Below are 5,067 nucleotides of genomic sequence, written 5' to 3'. Positions count from 1 at the left end.
TTAGGGTTAGTGTCAGGAGCTAGGGTTAGGGTTAGGGTTAAGGTTAGGTTTTTGATTTAAGGTTAGGGTTAAGGTTAGGGTTAGGGTAAGGCTATGGGTTAGGGTTAGGTTTAGGGTTAGTGATTAGGGGTTAGGGAAAATATGATTTTGAATGGGACTGAATTGTGTGTCCCAACAAGGTTAGTTATACAAGACGGTGTGTGTGTGTGTGTGTGTGCGTGGTCAATTATAGCGCTCTCCCACAACACTAATAATAATGATCTGTAACTGCTCCCAGGGTTTCAGGGTTAACACAGTGTTAGAAATCTGAAATGGGACTACCCTAACTCAGCATCTATCTGATTGGATTTTATTCACCATGATGACCTGAGGGACCACCATAAGTCTCTTTAGCCAAGACCTGGAAGGACAGTCGCTATGATGTGCTCTCACAACTGAGTAGGATCAAGTTCAAAACCCTTTTCCTTTTATTTTTAAATGTTTTTCCCTCCTCCTCAAGTCAAAAACATCCATTCATCATAATAACCGCAGGAGAATGTCACAGAGAGATACTGCTGTTGTTGATTCTCTCAAGGGTTTTCCTCCTGCTCTCTCTCTCCCTCTCAGAGTCTCTGGCTCCCAACAATGGCTGTGTTTGTGAGGGGTGTTTGTCAAAGCAGATTGTTAGCGGCAGGCTCGTTAAAGAGTACCAAATAAAAAGGGACAGTGGGGAACGGAATGTGAGACGAACAGAAGGGGTCAAAGGTTAGAGATTGAAGGGGGAAAGGGGGATGTTCAAAACATGTTCAAATAACTTGTTTTTTTTTAACTAGTCAGAGGGTCTAATGGTGCTGAACAGGTATTTGAGTGTAGTAGGGCAACCTGCCTGTTTTTGCAGCAACTGCATCATCAGTTACACTTTAACACTGAAACCAGCGGAAAATACGTGCCCTTCCTCAAAAATGAAGACATGGTGCTTTGAATGAAGCAGCTCAAGTTTTTATTTCCATCTCCACTTCTTGCCCCAGGGAAGGCGGTTGGGAATGGGGTTTGGGCTTCTGGCAATCCACTGTACCAACCAAACCCATCTGTATTAGAATCATCCTCTCTACCTACAGTATGACATCCTGTCAGTATCTGATTAACTCTTCCAATGAGGCCGGTCCATTACCATTCAGAACAAGATCCATTCAAGACATGTTGTCAACTCTGTACCACCATAACCTGCATGCTAACAGAGCCCTAAAATAGCACGGATGTGTCTTTGCATAAAACCTATTTGTTAGTGTGTAAAAGTGGGCAGCTATCTTCTGTCCAGAGATCAATAGCTGACCTTTCAGGTTATGATTATTCCTGTCCTTTCCTACTGTGTGAAGTGTATGGGTTATCAGCTCTCTGTCTCTGTCTCTGTCTCTGTCTCTGTCTCTGTCTCTGTCTCTGTCCTTGTTCTGGTCTCTGGTGTGTGGTGTGTGTGTGTGGTGTGTGTGTGTGTGTGTGTGTGTGTGTGTGTGTGTGGTGTGTGTGTGTGTGTGTGTGGTGTGTGTGTGTGTGTGTGTGTGTGTGTGTGTGTGTGTGTGTGTGTGTGTTTTTGTTGGTAGTGGAGGGGTTGTAAAAAAGTCCTTACACAGGAGATAGGGTTTAATGAGATCAGAAGAAGAGGACACACTGAAACCAGGCTAAACCATTCCACAGCAATGTGCTGCATCACACTGAGGACACACACACTCTTCAAAGAGTTTTTAAAAAGTGTGATTCATTGTTTGAACCTTCTGTCCTAACAAAAGCAGGATACTGAAAAGTGTACATTGCTGTCCTTACTAATGTGTAATTATTCCTGTGTTACAAGTGGATATGGCTAAGGTTGGGTATGGGGTTGAGCCGGTGTGTGGACTTGAAGTTAGAGTTAGGGTTATGGCTAGGGTTGGGGTTGAGCCGGTGTGTGGACATGAAGTTACAGTTATGGTTTGGTTTAGTGTTGAGGCTAGGGTTATGGCTAAGGTTAGTATTAGTGCTGTGAGCACAGTGTAATAATGAGTAATTACAATATTTTTAGACTGTAATTACATGAGTATTGAATAGTTACACAGTAATAGGGGTACTGTAATGTAAAGTGTATCCATCTATTCTATTGAACCTTAAATTCATCAGTTCTCATTTTCAGACTGACAGAATTCAGAGTAACTCCATGTCGCATCAAATAAAATCCAGCCGATCTTTCTTATCTTACAGGCACCAACCAGGCAGACTCTTCAGGTGTATGTGTTTTTAACAATTCAGTTTGTTTTTAAGGCTTTATGCTATTATATAAAATGTACTGATTCTTCACAGGCCCTTAGGTCCCATTGCACTGTATTAGCTCGTGTGTCTGTTCTCTTTTGACACAGGTATGTTGTGTACTGCAGTGTGATTAGGATAGCTCAGCTCAGTGGGATAGACTCACACGCACACACACACACACACACACACACACACACACACACACAAACACACACAGTCTTGTACAGCTAACCTTGTGGGGACAAACAATTCAGTCCCATTCAAAATCCTATTTTCCCTAACCCCTAACCCTAAATCTAAACCTAACCCTAACCCATACTCTTACCCTAACCCTAACCTTAACCCAAAAACCTAACCTTAACCCTAACACTAAACCTAGCTCCTAATCCTACAACTAACCCGAGTTCCTAACCCTAAAACTAACCCGAGCTCCTAACCCTAAAACGAACCCGAGCTCCTAACCCTAAAACTAACCCTAGCTCCTAACCGTAAAACTAACCCGAGCTCCTAACCCTAAAACTAACCCTAGCTCCTAACCCTAACACTAAACCTAGATCCTAACCCTAAAACTAACCCTAGCTCCTAAACCTAAAACTAACCCGAGCTCCTAACCCTAAAACTAACCCGAGCTCCTAACCCTAACACTAAACCTAGATCCTAAAACTAACCCTAGCTCCTAACCCTAAAACGAACCCGAGCTCCTAATCCTAAAACTAACCCGAGCTCCTAACCCTAAAACGAACCCGAGCTCCTAACCCTAAACCTAATTGTAACCMTAACAATAATTCTCACCTTAACCCTTAACCCACTAGAAATAGCATTTGAACTTGGGGGGACTAACAAAATGTCCCCAGTTGGTTAAAAATAAATTCAGTTTACTGTTCTTGTGGGTACTTCTGATCTCCACAAGTATAGTTAAACATATCCACACACACACACGTCCACACACACACACACACACACACGTCCACACACACACACGTCCACACACACGCACGCGCGCGCACACGCACGCACACACAAGCACACACACGCACACACACACACAGTACAGGGATCTTCCCAGTGGATGGAGTGAGAGTAGGCCATTGAGTGCAGATCATGGTGTGATTGGTAGTGTGGGTGGGGTGTGAGAACTCTGACCTTTGACAAAGTCATCATTGTCAATGGACAGAGACGATTAAACAATTAGCCTACTGTCTGATGACGATTATGGACACTTGTTCTACAAGTGGCCAGTTGGGTCATGTCCAAAGGAAACACTAAACCCTCATTTACATATGTATACAACTCCTGGAAATGTTAATTTATGGCAACTTGCTCCTATTGAGACCCACAGTGATAGGTCAATAAAAATGATCTACCTCATTTAATAGGTCACTCTTGTTATGGACACACCACCTTGTAGGCGAGGCACTGACCTTAATGATTGGACATTAACCCTCACTTACAGTGTCCACGTCACCAGCTTGCCATACAGAACTCACAAAAGTGGGGATGTTGTCAGAGCTAAGGCATTGAGCAAGCGCATGAGCTATTTGTTCCTAATCTAGAGCTAGGGTTAGGGCTAGGGGGGTTAAAGTTAGTGTCAGAGGTTAAGATTGCATGTATGGTTTGAAAGCACTTCCATTAATCCACACACGCATGACCAGATAACGACAACTCTCAATACACCACTTTCAGGGAATTTCTCAACCTACACAGTACCTCTTTCTGTAAAGACCAAACAACATGCAGAAAGTTGCTTCCATGATGTACACAAGTGATCAAAAATCGTAGTTGCTTTAGATGTGAATTCCACATGCTAAACCATCACAGATCCCTAGCAGTGTGTCATCAAAGGAACAACATACATTGTTTAGAGGTACATCTACAAGAGGATGCAGAAGCTCGGAAACCCTAATTGTTATAGTTATTCAACAATCTTACAATCCTAATTGATTTAACTGTGAAGTTGCAGCCATAGAAATGTATCCCTATCCTGAGGATCAGGTGAACAGTGTTAGCAAGGCTATTTTAGGGACCAGTCAGCAGCATAATGTGTAATTTGTTCCCGAGGCCTCAGGCTTTCTTTATTCAGAGAGGAGGGAGGGATGGAAGGAAGGAGAGAGGGGGGGGGGGGGTGAAAAGCAGCAGGAGCCCAGCTTTTTGACCACTCTGTTAAACCACAAGGCTAACTTTAATCAGAGCTGCCTGGTTTCATGCATACTCACACCACTAAACTGAACTCTGAGTTACATATAGGCTATTATGATGAGTCATGAAATCACATTGTTTTTGTTGGTTTATTTGCATTTCCTTACATCTATTGATCTTCYAATAGGGATGATTGTGATGCAACCTGCCCCCCACCACTACCCCTGATAACACAGAACATAATCTCTGAGATGATGACAAGTATTTGCATTTACATTTACATTCAAATGAGTTCAAGAGGTGATAGGGCATAGTCCACTGAGTTGGAAAACATTGTGTGCTGTCTTGACACCTCATTTGTTCAACTAGGCCTATGGGCTACTAAGCCAAGGCACAATGCCCAATTCATTTCCAAATCAGTCCTAAAGCTCCCAAATCATTGCATGAATGCATATAATGGTTGGTTGGTTTGAATCTAAATATGAGGTTTCAGAAGCACTGCCATACTAGATTTCTACAAATCCTAGTTTTAATTTTTGAAAAAGTTCCAACACTTCTGCCTAATCTCAGCCCAGTGACTTCAAAGGTGGAAAATACAACACTCCTCAAAGTACCATGGCAACCATAAAACGGGACTCATGTGGGGGGATATGGGAGGAGCGACGTGGGAGGAGA

Source organism: Salvelinus sp. IW2-2015, linkage group LG14, assembly GCF_002910315.2.
Source record: "Salvelinus sp. IW2-2015 linkage group LG14, ASM291031v2, whole genome shotgun sequence".
Lineage (NCBI taxonomy): Eukaryota > Metazoa > Chordata > Actinopteri > Salmoniformes > Salmonidae > Salvelinus > Salvelinus sp. IW2-2015.
This window is presented reverse-complemented; position numbering follows the sequence as displayed.